This window comes from Mauremys mutica, chromosome 11, assembly GCF_020497125.1.
Source record: "Mauremys mutica isolate MM-2020 ecotype Southern chromosome 11, ASM2049712v1, whole genome shotgun sequence".
NCBI lineage: Eukaryota > Metazoa > Chordata > Testudines > Geoemydidae > Mauremys > Mauremys mutica.
The window spans coordinates 56,710,336-56,726,593 of record NC_059082.1 but is presented as its reverse complement, the minus strand read 5'-3'; the positions used below and the strand labels follow the sequence as shown (position 1 = coordinate 56,726,593).

The window sequence follows — 16,258 nt, the reverse complement described above, 5'->3', positions numbered from 1 at the left end:
GTCATTGGTTGGAAATTTGAATTGAAATTGAAACATTAATACACACTTTAAAAGCATGGACAGTGTATGATAAAATACTTGTGCCTGAAAAAGTTGAAAAGTATGAACAAAGACTGGCTTCTTCACACGGCTCTTGTTTTTTCTGACAGTGTTGGCACATTCATTTCAGCAATGTTCGCCAGCCTTATAATTTCAAATGATGATTTGTAAGCAAGGCCTGAATGAGCTCTCCCTGACAGCTAGTGATGAGCCAGGGGAGGGGGGGAGGCTTCAGGACCAGACTGTATTTACATGAACACACCTACTCTGCCTAGATATCCAGCAGACAGAGCTGTGCTGCCCATGTGATCAGTTTTGGCTGGAGCTGGGTTACCAGTCATTTTAGTATTGAATGTGGGGGTCACAAAATGTTGTTCTCCTTATTGTTAGAGTAAAGGACAGCAGAATTGTACTTAGCCTGTCCTGACTGAGGGGGTCACCCTCAATGCTTAATTTTTGCCAGGGCTGAGCCCTGGCACCTCTAGGCTTGGCAGTTCATAGCCCTGGGCTTGTCACATCCGTTATGAAAGTAAAAAACTTGCTTGAGCCCTGGCACCTCTTTCATTACTAATTAAGCACTGGTCACCCTCAACTGAACTGCACTCACTAAGCAAGGGGTTTGGATGGTAGACCCCAGAGGAGTGAGAGTGGAGGAGGATGGGACAAGGGTTTTGCTTGGTGGTGTGGGCTGTGCCTAAAAGTCACAGGCATTATTTGACTTGCCCTGCTCCCATATTTAAAGATAGAGCTTATTAGGCTCCACAGAGAGTCTTGTTTTGTTTTGTTAAGTGGTCACTAGAGCTGAAATCACTAATAATCAGGTCTAAGTGCTTAGACCTGCTGCAGGACAGCATGTCTGTGGAAAAGACAGCCCAGACTGCACTTGCTGTGAGGTTCCCCCATTGAGAACTGAAATCACTTAGAGCTGGGTGGAACCTCAAGAGACCAACTCTCAGAGGTCACAGTGGCAGGTGGCAGCAGAAGGTGATGGCGCAGGGCCATCAACAATGGAGTGGTGGGGTGAATGGTGTCACGACAAACAACAGGGGCCACAGCGAGCGATGAGCAGCTGAAAGAACGAGCAAGGTGCCTTCTCCCCTGTACCCCAACAGGATGGGAGGTGAACTCATGTGAAAGCACCTCTGAACTCTGGGTCTTTGCTGATCAAGACCAACAACTATGAGTGGGGTGTGGTAGAGGGAGAAGGGAGGGACACATTAAAGGAACATTTGTTTGTTGGACTACATTTTAGTGACTTTGCTCCAGAATGCTAGATTTGTGACTAAGAAGCTTATATAAATATACATTCCCTAGTAGGCCAAGATTTTTTTAAAAACTACATTTGCCAAGGTCATTCTCTCACATTGTTGCTATCTCAAGAGGTCATTATCTTGGGGAGTTTCTGTACTAAACATTTTTATTATATTATAATTAATTTTTACATAAGAACATAAGAACAGCCATATTGGGTCAGGCCAATGGTCCATCTAGCCCAGTACCCTGTCTTTCAACAGTGGCCAATGCCAGGTGCTTCAAAGGGATTAACAGAACAGGGCAATTATCGAGTGATCCATCCTCTGTCATCCACTTCCAGCTTCTGGCAAGCAGAGGCTTTCAGGGCATGGTTTTGCTTACCTGCCCATCCTGGCTAATAGGTATTGATGGACATATCCTCCATGAACTTATCTAGTTCTTTTTTGAACACTGTTATAGTTTTGGCCTTTACAACATCCCTTGGCAAAAAGTTCCACAGGTTGACTGTGCCTTGTGTGAAGTATTTCCTTTTGTTTGTTTAAAACCTGCTGCCTATTAATTTCATTGAGTGAACCTCTACTTCTTGTGTTATGTGAAGGATCTTATTCACTTTCTCCACACCTGTCAAGATTTTTTAGACCTCTATCATATCCCCTCTTAGTCCTCTCTTTTCCAAGCTGAAAAGTCCCAGTCTTTAATCTCTCCTTATTTGAAAGCTGTTCCATACCCCTAATCATTTTAGTTCACCTTCTCTGTACCTTTTCCCAACTCTAATATATCTTTTTTGAGATGGGGCGACCAGAACTGCATACAATATTCAAGATGTGAGCATACCATGGATTTATAGAATAAAAGTGGAGGAGCTTGGTTTGCCAGTCCAATCAGCAAAGCCAATGCTGATAAACTATGTGAAAAGGCTGCAAAACACCAATCCTCTGGACCGCAGCGACATGCAGAAAGCCTTATAAGCCGGTCATGGTCAAAGCCAATTTTAAAAGTACTTAACAAGCTTGTTAAAAATGCTGTAGACACAAACAAACATGGTTGTCACATCATACTTTCTCTTTAAGCAAGAGATGTCGCACACTACAAACAGGAGGCCAGTGTTAAGTGCATTATCATTTGTTAATCCTGAAGTTGGACACTGGTTCTGACTAAGACCAGCAAATGCTCACTATCTTTCTGCAAGAAACTCAACTGACTGGTTCGAATCATGCAGTGCAACAATGAAACACTCAGCAGTTGAAAAAGTGAAGAACTCTCTCACCCCATTCAAAAAATGTGCATATATGGCTAATGAATGCACCGATGCAAATGGACGTCAAGTCATTGTGTACATTATCTTGATGTCACTGGTAGGCCAGTAGATGAATTTCTAAATGTTCAGGTTATAGAAGACACATAAGCTGCATCTGTGACAACCCACTTCTTAGAAGAGTTAAATGCTTGTTAATTGGACCCCAAACAGATGGCTGTTTGTGCATTTGATGGAGCTGCAAACTTCTCTGGAAGACATGGTGGAGTACAAGCTTTGCTCAGAGAAAAGTGTAACCCTAATCTCTCCTATACACACTGCAGAGGCCATCTACTCCAACCAGCACTAGTATGAGAAGCAGAATCTTCAAAAAGGTATTAAAAAGCCATAAATTTGATGTCTTCGTTATATTCTTTTTTCAGCAAGAGTCCAAAAAGACTGAACATCTTGGAAAAAATAAAAGATACACTGGGACTGAAGTTCAAATTAGTCCAACCTGGGAAAACCCACTGGCTTTCTCACAAGCGATCCTTGGCTGTTGCAGTAATTTTAAGACAACCATTATTACTGGCTTTGGAAAGTATCTACTGAGATGGACTACCTTTGTTACTAAGTTCAGAGAAAACTATCACCATTCTCTCTCTTGTAAGTCTACTGTTGAAACCACTTGGGTCATTAAACAATGTCATCCAGGCATCTGCTACAACAGTAGTAGATCTCTGTCTAGCAAGAGAAGCTACGTTTGGATCAGAGAGCTATCCATTGAAAAAGTACTGGAAGAAGCAAAGACTTCAACCCAGAAGTTGACAAGTGAAGGCACTTATACTGACTCCTTAAGTGAAGAGGACAAGAAGTGTTTGTTAAGCCATCTGAAAAAGTACACAGACTTGATTCTTACATCTCTACAACAGTGACTTCTAGATTCTACTCAATCTCTTCGTAGCTTTTACAGATCCTGAGTGGAGTGAGGCACTACCTGCAATGGGGCTGCCATGTGATCAGGACAGAATAGAGCATTTGAACACACAGTGGAATATCATATGATGAATGAATGAAGATTTGACTTCAACTTCTTTTTTATCAGCACTAGTGGCTCAACCTGATCTTTGTGCTAAGTTTTCTGGGGTGAAAGAAGTAGGAATTCATCTCTTTCTAGTCCCAGTTACAACAGCTACAGTTGAGCTTTCTTTTTTGTCACTGAATACAATTTTGTGTTCTGAAAGAAGTCGCCTTCTGCCTGATCACATGAATGAACTAATGAGCATATCAATTGAAGGAATGGAAGTACCGGACACTGAAGATGAACGCACTACATTGAAGTTCATTAACAGAGCTGTGCAAAATTATAACAAGAAACCAAGAAGGATGTAGATGTAGGGCTTCATAGAAAGCTTGAGTAGCCAACTTTAAATTAGTGTGATTTTAAAACAGGAGTTAAATCTAATAAAATGGTCATGAAACATTTCTTAGTTTTTACTATGGTGCCATAGAGCCCATCTTCACCCTTACTGTCTCACTCTTCAGAGGCCCTGACCTTCCCCCCCATAAATTCGACTCTCTCCCCCCAATTTCAATTCCTGGAGAAAACACTGCTGAATACCACAGCATACCAGCATTACTGCACAGTATTACCCAGAAGGGAGACACCAACCACAAAGCAGCTCGTGTCAGTGTCCATGTTCAACAGTGGTCTATACACACACACAATGATGTTGCAATTTGACAACCTGCTCTAATGAACCAGGGGATCTAAGTGTTCATTTCTGCAGGTGGCTAAGCAGCTGCCAGCTGTGTTTTAGGATGGCTGTGGACTCCAGTGCTCGCCTGGATACCTGGGCATGTTTACAAGGCTCCAGAGGCACTGCAAGTGGGTGGCAGATCATGGATGACTGGTGTCATTGCCAGAGAGTGTAAGTCTACGTGGATAATCGGTGTCAGTGTAGGTGGGTAAGCAGGGAAGTGCATAGGCGGCAGGTTCGTATAATTTTTGGTGGGGCCCAAAATGGTGGTCCCCCCCCCCCCACTCTCACCCTGTAAGCTGATATAAAATGAAGCTACAATGCGTCAGCACCACAAGATTACAAGGGTCAATTAAAAGTGGAAAGTCAGAAGCAGCACTTGCCTATTAATACCTAATATACGGTATTAAATTTTGTTGCACCTGTTGTGACAAAGTGGGAATGTTCTTAATGTTTTCTCTGAATACTGTGTGGGTGCCTCAGTTTCCCCTGCAAAGTGCCAACTGACGGTGTTGGGGACAAAGAGATCAGGTGGCCTCCTTGTCCGGAAGAGACACAAAGGTCAGATGAGGGAGTGTCAGTTTGGAGCTGGCTGGGGAAATCGGGAGAGGCCCAGAACTTGGGTCTGGGCTCCCCACCCCCCAAGATGGACCTGACTGAGGGGTCCTGTTTTCTGTACTTACAAGCTCTGTTTTAGACTGTATCCCTGTCATCTAATAAACCTTCTGTTTTACTGTCTGGCTGAGAGTCACATCTGACTGCGGAGTTGGGGTGCAGGGACCTCTGGTTGCCCCAGGACCTGCCTGGGCAGACTCGCTGCGGAAAGTGCACAGTGTGGAAGGGCATGCTGAATGCTCCGAGGTCAGACCCAGGAAGGTGTAAGCTTCTTGCCCTGGAGACAGAATGCTCAGAGAGGAGGCTCCCCCAGAGTCCTGACTGGCTTTGTATGGAGTTGTTCCAAAGCATCCCAGCATCCCCTTCCACACCATGCACTTCCCGGAAGTCTGCACAGGCACTGACACTCCCTCCTCTGGCCTTTGTCTCTTTTCCAAGCATTAGGAGGCCACCTGATCTCCTTGTTCTCCAAAACCTTCAGTTGGCACCTTGCAGGAGAGTGGCCCAGGCCATCAGTTGCCCGGAGGCAGGGTTGCAGCCATTCTCTGTGCAGATGGCATCACACTGGCCCTCTAGGGCTTTACAACAATCACACCCCCTTATCCCACCATCTAGAGCCTTAAGAAATGCATTGGGGAAACTGAGGCACACAGACAGTATTCAGAGAAAACACCTGTATATGACCAGTTACATACTTTGAAGGGTGTAAAATAATCAAATATTGTGCTAAATACAATGATACTCCAAACACCTTCAGTTGGCACCTTGCAGGAGAGTGGCCCAGGCCATCAGTTGCCTGGAGACAGGGTGTCGGCCATTCTCTGTGCAGACAGCATCACACTGGCCCTCTAGGGCTTTACAACAATCACACCCCCTTATCCCACTATCTAGAGCCTTAAGAAATGCATTGGGGAAACTGAGGCACACAGACAGTATTCAGAGAAAACACCTGTATACGACCAGTTACATACTTTGAAGGGTGTAAAATAATCAAATATTGTGCTAAATACAATGATACTCCAAACACCTTCAGTTGGCACCTTGCAGGAGAGTGGCCCAGGCCATCAGTTGCCTGGAGACAGGGTGTCAGCCATTCTCTGTGCAGACAGCATCACACTGGCCCTCTAGGGCTTTACAACAATCACACACCCTTATCCCACCATCTAGAGCCTTAAGAAATGCATTGGGGAAACTGAGGCACACAGACAGTATTCAGAGAAAACACCTGTATACGACCAGTTACATACTTTGAAGGGTGTAAAATAATCAAATATTGTGCTAAATACAATGATACTCCAAACTGACCACCAAATTTAAGTTGCATGTTTTTCCCCTCAGGTGAGGGTTCTGGGGTGGGGCTGGGGATGAGGGGTTCACAGTGCAGGATCGTGCTCGGTGCTGGGGGTGCAGGCTTTGGAGTGAGGCAGGGCTGAGGATGAGGAACTTGGGGTGCAGACAGGCTGCCCCAGGGCTAGGGCCAGAGAGGACTCCCCATCACCACCACTGGCAGCAGCAAGCTCCAGGGGAGGGACCCCTCCTGCCCCCCACGGCACACACACTCTGCACATGCTCCTAGAGCCCCTCTCAGGTCCAGAAAGCTCACTCCCCTCCCCTATGATGGGTACTGGGGGGGGGGCACAGGTGGCCTTCCATGTTGCTGCCCCTCACCATAACTTCACTGTGGATGTGGGATGGGGCTGCCCCTTGCCCAGCATGGGGCAGAAGTGGGGTAGGCAGGGTGGTGGCTGGCTATGGGACGGGGGAGCAGGGTGTCATAAAATTCACCCAAGCCCCAGCTGCTCAGGTCTAGGAAGCCTCCCTCTCCCATCCCTCCTGTGGCGGGTGGGTTGGTGGGTGCTGGGGGAGGGGGCATTGCCTTCACATGTGGCTTTCTGCCTCCCCTGTGCAGCCTGCTGTGCCTCACTGGGGGTAGGAGTAGGGGCTGGGACTGGGGCTGGGGCTGGGGGGGAATCATAGGGTCAAACACTCACGGAAGCCCCAGCAGCTCCTAAGGTGAATGATGTCTGTCTCCTGGCCCGTTTGTGTCTCCTCCAGGTAGGGGCAGGAGAGGGGAGGCCCCCTCCACTCCCCTCCCCCTCCTGAGTGCTTCAGAAGTAGTTAGCAATGCATTCCTCTTATGCTAATGTTGCAGGCCTTAGGCTACAGCAGCAGCAGCAAAGGAGAGAGAGAGACGCGCTGTGCGCTCTCTTTACATTCAGGCAGGGAAACTCCGGGGAGGGGGAAAAATCTAGCTCCAAATATTTTTGGAGCAGAGCCCCTGATTATGAATATTCCTGGGGCTTTAGCTCCAAGAGCCCATATAAGTTGGCACCCATGGGGAAGTGTTACCCTTTGGCAAGCTCCTCTTGCTGGAGTCCATGGCAAGCAGTGGTATTAGTTGCATAAAGCTCCAGAAAAGCTCTGCCCCCTTTAATAGATGTCACTGTATTTAATGGCATTTATACCTCAGCAGGGAGTGTGTCCTAGCACAGGGGCTTCCCGCACAGAGATCTACCAAGGGATGAGGAGTTGCAATGTGAGGTAACCCAACAGATCCTTCTTTCCCCTCCAACAGCCAGTGGCACCAGCAGCACAGCACCTCTCGTTACACACTCTGGCAACAGGTGGTGGTGCAGCAGAGAAATCCCTCTGCCACTGGTTCTGGGGAAAACCCTCCAGAAGATCTCCCAGCCTCTGTCCCTCCCTGGTCCTTTGATCACCTCTCTCTTTTTGAAGGTGGAAAGGAGGATGCAGGAGCTGCCTGATTGGGGGTGGGGAGACCAGAAAGGATAATTGAACTGTAGCTGAGTATTGCTATGGCACTCCATCATCAATGGATTTGAGTCCTCACTACACTCCTGCAAAGTAGGTCAGTGTCACTCAAGAATCTTACTGTCAGCTGACAAGTAGGGTAGAGGGAGGCTACAGAAATCTCATGAATCTGGTGTGTACATTCTTAAATGAAAGATGGTGTCATATCTCACAATGACACTGATGACCAGTATGTGCACAGCTACTACACAAGAAGTGTGTGTACACACACACACACACACACACTTTCTTAAAGTATGTATCAAGGTATTAGTCACCAGCAAAGGTGAAAGAACAGGTTCTCCTCCAGGGAGGCAAGAAACTGTATATTTGTTGGGATGGACGCTAGCACAGTGGTTGCCCATTTACGTATGCAGTCAAATGTTAACCAAGAGACATTAAATCAACAGGAAAGGAGCACAGGACAGAAGCTTGGAGGCAGATTATCCTATATGAGTAAAGACCATGAACTTTGGGGGTGTTTCTAGAAGGCAAAGACAACACCCCTTTATCCTGCACCTAGGAAGCAAACAGACAGCATGGCCCCATTCGTGAAACTGGGATCTCAGCTAACCCTGGTTGAGAATGCTGTGAGAACTCCAGGTGAGAAGTTTCTTTAGACAGGAAATTAACCTGTGAGTTTAGTTTAGCCTCTAGAAGGCGGTTATGATCTTGTTTTACATGTAACCAGCTGTTTCCAGTATTCTTACTGTCACTTGATCAACTTGTTCTTGTTTCCACTCTGAATGTAGTTAAGCGCTATGATGTTAAGCAAGGGTGCTGATCCTGAGCTGAATCTTGCAAGCCAGTGTGTTCTGTTCCTCTGGGACCAGCAGGCCTGGCAGTTCTGTGAGTAGCCAACATCGGAGCTGGATAGGGACTAGGGAATTTCTCAAAGGGATTCAGACTGGGGCACCAATTGCTATCCTGCAAGGCAAAGGCTGCTGGCATAGCCCAGAGGAGCGTGCTCAAGTGGCTAACACTCCCCACTTAGCACAAGCAAGACTCCCTCATGCTGAGGCCAGGGATAACGAGGTAACTCCCAGTCTTGGGTACCCTGAGAACCGTCACAGTCAGTATAACCCCCATGCTCCTGACACGGAATGGAGACACGGTAGATTAAGTGACTCGGACAAGGTCACACAGCAGGTCTGAAACCGAGCCAGGAGCTGAATGCAGGTCTCAGTACTGTGGCCGAGCCATTAGACCAGGCTTCCTACCCAGCAATGCCTCCTTCCTTGTGAAGGGTGCTACGCAGAGGAGAGCAACACAATGAAACTGTAACTTTTCGCCGCCATAAAGGGGAGCAGCCAAAAGGAAGCAGGCATGAGGAAAGGAACCGAGATGGGGACCGGACATGAGTGATTTGGCTTAAAGAAGAAACAGGAAACATTCAAGGCAAGGGGGGGACAACAGAGAAATGGGCACTGAAGAGGGAAGGCTGTTTCTGAATTCAGGCAGCAGGCTATTAACCAGAAAGCAGCGATCATGGGGCTAATTCCTGCAGCAGACAGAGCACTGGCTGTGAGTCGATCCAAAGCTTCATGGCTGAGCACAGATGAGCGCCTTGTGGGAAAGTGATCAATATGGCACGTGTCATGGGCTTAGAGGTAGGAACTCCAACTCCACTTGAGTCGGGCACTGTCAGCACAGCCTGTGGCCAAGTGAGCCAACTGAGCAAAGGTTGAAATTTGAAGAGGTTCCCCGCCATCTTTTAACTAAGATCAATGTTCTTGTAGTCAAAGCTTGGAAGACATGATGTGGTGTCTGCTTGACTCTTCATTCCCGACTGGTGTGTGGCTGCTGTCTACCCAATATTAAGAATACAGGGAAGCCACACTGCCAAAGATGGATTCCAAATAACCACGTAACTCAATCAGGAGCTATGGAGAAAGGGGGTGGGGAGGGGAGAGAGAAAAGAGACCCCTACACTAGGTCAAAGCGTCCTCACCTGGTGTCAATTGTTGTAGTTCCACTGAAGATCCAACTTAGGAAAGAAACACCACACTACTTCCCGACCACAAAGGCCAGGTTGGAGAGACACAAAGCAGAGAATACATCTGGCTGCAGCAAAAGCTCTGAGACGTGGCAGACAGATGTCTGTGCTAAGCACTGACAACATTTCTAAGTCCTTGAGAAACTGGAGCCACCAGGGATGTTCATTCCAAACCCACTCCTAACACGTGATGACACAGAGCTGGCTGCTCAGGTGAGCAAACTGTTGTGTGTAGATGGAAATGAATTAGCAAGTTGAATTGTGCACCACGGAGGCAACCTTCATCTGAAAGCCAGGTTCTAGGAGGCTGAATTTTGGACAACGATAAGCCCAGCATTGCTGTCTTTGTCCATAAAAGCAGAAGTTACCTTCAGGTTGACACATTCAAATTAAAAAAAAAAAGTTTCTAGCTGTGCAAAATCCAGAGAAAACCCCAGAGGAACTGTGGATGGGAGCACCATTGTAAAGAGATGGGTTACGGGGATTCATTTTCTGTCTCCCCTGCTCACACAGACCAAACCACATGCAGGAAAATGCTGGAGGATTTTAGTTTTGCCTGCCAAGTTTTTTTAACCCAGGTGAATCAGATGTCTCTACTACTGTGGCAAGAGTCCCATCACTGATGGGAAAGGATTGTCCTGTGGTTAGAGCACTGGCTTACGCTGTGGGAGACCTGGGTTCCACTCTCTTCTCCACCATGGACTTCCTGTGACCCAACACCTTGGGCAAATCACTTAGTATCTCTGTGCCTCAGTTCCCTGTTGGCAAATAAGGATAATAAATTAATGCTTCCCTGCCTCAGGGGTGTTAAGAGATTGTGATCTACTGCTGAAAAGCACTCTGGTAAAAAGAGTTGGCATTTGGGCGAGGACGAAAGGGAAGTGACTTGATGGATCAGCAAGGGGGTAAGCAGTAACATCGCCATATGTATTGCACAGGCACATGGGTATGTATGACTGTCTGCATTTTAGTGGGGGGTCAGAGGTGAGGGTTGCCCTAAACCGCACAAGTTAGGGTTAAAGGCAGGATTAGGAATCAGGAGAGCTTCCCCTCCTGCCCTCTAACCTCTACAGCTCCTAGCCTCTCTCAAGCCCTGTCTCATGTATTATTACAGTTCCTGGAACTGAAATGTAAGAAGAGAACAAGTCACCCCAGGCAATAGTATTTTAGCTGCTATAGAAATGCTTTGGGCCCTGCTTACCTGCAACGGCTGCTTTAACTCAACTGCCTTCATGTACAGACTAGACAAGTGGAGACACTAGAGCAAATGTGACATATGCTCCCTCTTGTGGAAAGAGGGAAGAACAGCAGGTAGGAGGAAAATAAACTTGACTCTTTAGCAGTACAGTGCAAGGTAAATAGACAAGGGTTTACCCCACAGAGCATGATGTAAATCAAGGAACAGAGAGGAGCAGGACACTGCATAAAGTCCAGCCGGAATTTCATAATGCAGATTTAATTTATATGGGAAGTGCTGTGACACTGTGGTGGTGAACAGATTTCTGCAGCGATTACGACATGAAGGCTTCATGGAAAAACACAGCGAATTAGGGAGTTATTCCACTGACTTGATAAGATTTAAAAAAAAAAGAAAAGATTTCGTCCCCTACCTTGTAGCACTCACTGAAGGCTGATGGATTCATCTTAACAGTTCTGCAATGGGTCATTTCTCAGCTTCTTTTAAGCTAAGGAACCAGGTCTTTCTTGCATAGGGAGGCTCTGCCTGCCGTTCCATATTGGTCATGCTCAGGCATAATCCTGTTTGTGATGCCAGCCATCTCCACCCCGAACAGCTTTATCATCAGAGGGGATTATGGGTCAGAAGGAAGTGGAGCTGTGCTCATTTACATCAGCTGGGGATCTGGCCTTGTCATTTCTGGCAGTCAGGCCTAGGCAGTAAACAAGCACATAAGGAACAGAGATCCTCTTTGTCTACACCTCTGGTGAAATAAGTAGTGAGACCTTGTCATGCAAATATCCTTGGGCCAGAGCCTGAATGCCAGCGCCTCATCCTGACACCAGCAGGTGTTTAAGCACCTATCTGAGTCCTATCCCATCTCTCCTCCCACTGCCCCCCATTATAAACACACAAACAAACAGAGGGAGGGAGAAGCACACAGCAGCAGAAGCAGGGTTATCTCAAGGGAGAGCCATTGTCATGAGACAGTCACCTGGATGTGGTAGTTTAACCATCACCCAGCTAAGGACCAGAGTCCTACTCAGCTGAGATGCCTCACTGCCAGGAAGCAGGCAAAGGGGGTGGGGAACATCCGGAGCTCCAGCTCCACCCCAGCTATGCACCAGCCAGGCAAGCAACTCCTTCCCCAACCAAGGGCAAGGGAGGAACTGCTCCCACTTTGGGAAGATGGGGAAGTTACAGGGTAGCGGCTTGGCCACACAGGGAAGTTCTTTCAGAAGGAGGTCGGGTGCAAATTCAAAGTGCTGTTGCTATTCCAGAATAAGAGAATCAACCAGGGGAGTCATGCCAGAATAGCGAGTCCAGAAGAGTTTATGTAATAATTGCTATTGTGGTCAGTTTCCCTATCTAAACAAGCCCTAGCCCTTGGGGTGCACTTGGGGACCTGGAGACCGTGTGTGTACGCAGGCAGTGTGATGAAAGGGTCTGCAGTGGTACAACTGGGTCTCTCACCTTATGGGCTCATTGGTGAGTGCTATATAGTCCCTCCTAATGACCAGCACACTCACACCCCAAGATCTCAGATAGTCCCCTCCTTCCCAGGTAGGACTATCATGCATGGTGTCAGAGGATGACACTCTTATGTGGGATGATTGTGCCATTGGCATCCAATTATGCGTGAGGAAGAGAATTTGTTATTAAATTCTTGGGATTAGCTTGGGATCCTAGAGGCCCTCCTCCCACGGAGGCAAAAGGTTCCTTTTCCCATCACACAGTTCCCTATGCCCTGGGATACCCAAGTGCCACCACCTATTTTGACAGGCCTTGAAATACCTGATGTTCCATTGCATCTGCAGAAAAAGGCCCAGCCCCTCTGCAAGCGTAAACTAGCATAGTTCAGTCAACTTCAGTGGAGCTACACCATTATTGTAACACACTATGGGCCAAATTAAGAGATGGTGTCTTGTCCTAGGGAGGGAGAGAAACATTTGGATCACTTGATCTCCTTGGCACCTGCCATTCTAGAGTCGCATTCATACTGAAATTGGTAAGAGGCAAAACAGGACGGGCAAGGATGCTAGACAGGAAGGTGCCTTGAGGCATAGCCCACACACACACACAGCTGCTCCCTTCTCTCTCTCTGGCCCAGTCCCCATCCCTCTTTGTGCAGGTCTGGGATGGGCCATCATGTCACACTACATTGCGTGAGCGGCTGTAAGAAGTTCTTTCCCTCTTGCTGCTGTGTTGCAAAAATGTTACCAGGCAGGGTTCTGGGGTGTGGTCAGTGCAAGCTGATTTTCACCATCAGCAGAGGAAGGGGTAAAGGAACCAAGGTTTGCCGAAACTGCTCCGAGCCCCAACCCACGATGACTCTCTGCAGAAAGGGCTCAGTCTCTTTGCTGGTCCTGCAGGCTGCTGAGGGTTGGGTGAGGCAGCGATTACTGCAGTAAAAACTAAAGGCTCTCCCACTTTTCTCCCAGTTTTTGTAGTTTTTCAGCTATGCAATTCACCTTCTAGGTCATTAAATATTTAGTCATTACTTGTGTAGGCGGGAATGAAATCTGCCCCAACTTTGTCCCTTGTTTTAGATCCACAAGCTGAAAGTAAAGAGGGAGGTGAGGGACAGCTGAGGGAGAATGGAAAATTACAAAGTCAGCGGGAATGTTTCGTTGCTAGTTACAGCTCCTCTGCTGCAGGTGCTCAATGCCCTTAGCTGCCACTGGAGTCAGCTAGACCAGGGAGCTCTCAGCAGGAGCAGGCTCTGCCTAGGACATCCTGTCTAAGTTCTGTCCTTTCACTTCAGTGGCAGGACATGGCCATTTCTCTGCCCACATTCACTTAGTTACGTTCCGGTCTCTCCGGCTGCAAATACCAATTGCTTAGTGAGATCACAATCAGGCACTGGCTTCAGTGCTCTTACCCCATTGTAAATGAGTTCAGAATCAGGGTTCTCTATGGAAAGGACTATGCTTTTTCCTATATGCAGATATGTGTGCATACGCCATTGTAAATAAGGCCCCAGCCCACTTTCTTCTGCACCAGTTAGAGCCTCATTTCCAGGACGGGCTCAGAGGCAGCAAAATCTGCCCCTGCAGAGAGTGTAACTTTTTGCTTTCTTTATAGAGGTGGAATGAAGGAGGTTTGACAACAGAAAGCAGGCAGAACTGGTTCCTGGAAGCCAGCAGATTGTTCATCAGGGGAGTGGCCCTGACAAGAGCAAAGGATGAGAAATCTGATGTCTGAGCACTCACCCCCTGCAGCTGAGGGCAGTTCCATGTGCACTCTGAGCAGGTGCAGCCTTGCAGCTCAGCTTCGCACACAGGGCACTGCTAGCAAGCGAGACATTAACTCCCATCAACTCTGCTCCTTCCTGTAGGAGTTTTTCCCCTCTGTAATTCTTTAAACAAATGATTCTTCACACACAGCCAGCAAGTAGCAATACAAGCAAGGAAGGCTGATGTTTGATTTCCAAGACTTCCATCAGACAGACCTTTTAATCATTCTCACTGTGTTCATATTCCCCAGTTACAACAGTAAGGAAGCTGTATATTCACGTACTGCAGTAACAGAGCTAGAGGGAGCCTGCTTCTGCTAGTCTTACACAGGGCCCTGATCCTGCAGTTGACTGTTCATGGATGAAATGCAACCCATTGAAGTGCAGGGTTTCATTTCCCCTACTCCATGGGGATTTAGTGCTGGTGAAAGGTTCCCTGATAACTAGCCCTGGAGATTGAAGTGACCTGTATGCCCCAAACAATTACAGTATGTGCAGTAGCTGGGTAGGCTTCCCCTGCAAAGTATTTCAACCTTGACCTAGAAAGCCCAGCTGATCAGTCTAAAGAGCCCATTCATAAGAACAGCCATACCGGGTCAAACCAAAGGTCCATCTAGCCCAGTATCCTGTCTTCCTGCCAGGTGCCCCAGAGGGGATGAACAGAACAGGTAATCATCAAGTGATCCATCTCCTGTCTCTCATTCCCAGCTTCTGGCAAACGGAGGCTAGGGACACCATCCCTGCCCATCCTAGCTAATAGCCATTGGTGGATCTATCCTCCATGAATTTATCTAGTTCTTTTTTGAACCCTGTTATAGTCTTGGCCTTCACAACATCCTCTGGCAAGGAGTTCCACAGGTTGACTGTGTGTGGTGTGAAAAAAATACTTCCTTTTGTTTTAAATCTGCTGCCTATTAATTTCATTGGATGACTCCTAGTTCTAGTGTTATGAGAAGGGGTAAATAACACTTCCTTATTTACTTTCTCCACACCAGTCCTGATTTTATAGACCTCTATTACACCCCTCCTTAGTCGTCTCTTTTCCTGATATTGCCAGCTAAGGGGCCAATTAGTGCCAAATGTAATGGAATTATTTGATACAAACTGGTCTTCAGCTAAGAACACCTATCAAATACACTAGGCTTGATTCCCTTCTTCCTTACAAGATTCAAAACATTTCAATAAAGGTAAAAGCCTTTCAACTTTCTAATTGCAATTCATTTTATTTTGACGTACTGGCAAAATCATGGAGCAGATACTCAAGGAATCCATTTTGAAGCACTTGGAGGAGAGGAAGGAGACTAGGAACAGTCAACATGGATTCACTAAGGCCAAGTCATGCCTGACCAACCTGATTGCCTTCTATGATGAGATAGCTGGGTCTGTGGATATGGGGAAAGCGGTGGATGTGATATCTTGACTTTAGCAAAGCTTTTGATATGGTCTCCCACCGTATTCTTGCCAGCAAGTTAAAAAAGTATGCATTGGATGAATGGACTATAAAGTGGATAGAAAGCTGGCTAGGTTGTCGGGCTCAATGGGTAGTGATCAATGGCTCCATGTCTAGTTGGCAGCCGGTATCAAGTGGAGTGCCCCAGGGGTCGGTCCTGGGACTGGTTTTGTTCAACATCTTTATTAATGATCTGCATGATGGGATTAATTGCACCCTCAGCAAGTTCGCAAATGACCCTAAGCTGGGAGGAGAGGTAGACACACTGGAGGGTAGGGATAGTGTCCAGAGTGACCTAGACAAATTGGAGGCGTGGGCCAAAATAAATCTGATGAGGTTCCACAAGGACAAGTGCAGAGTCCTGCACTTAGGAAGAAAGAATCCCATGCACCGCTACAGGTTGGGGACTAACTGGCTAAGCAGCAGTTCTGCAGAAAAGGACCTGGGGTTTACAGTGGATGAGAAGCTGGATAGGAATCAGTAGTGTGCCCTCATTGCCAAGAAGGCCAACGGCACATTGGGCTGTATTAGTAGAAGCATTGCCAGCAGATCGAGGAAAGTGATTATTCCCCTCTATTCGACACTGGTGCGGCCACATCTGGAGTATTGGGTCCAGTTTTGGTCATCGTCCCCCCCCCAAACACACACAGAAGGGATGTGGACAAATTGGAGAGAGTCCAGCAGAAG

At 47.2% G+C, this 16,258-nt stretch overlaps 1 protein-coding gene across 2 annotated transcripts in view; it reads right to left on the bottom strand.

The window, feature by feature from the left end:
* LOC123343656 (syntaxin-binding protein 4-like) overlaps window positions 1-16,258 on the bottom strand; it is a 158,279-nt gene that overhangs the window by 120,644 nt on the left and 21,377 nt on the right. The window contains exon 1 of one of the 2 annotated variants that reach the window (XM_044978887.1): window positions 11,320-11,414. The exons of the other annotated variant lie outside the window; for it this stretch is intronic. The gene's annotated coding sequence lies outside the window, so the exon portion shown is untranslated. Of the gene's footprint in view, window positions 1-11,319; window positions 11,415-16,258 lie in introns of those variants that run through there. 2 annotated transcript variants of the gene reach the window in all.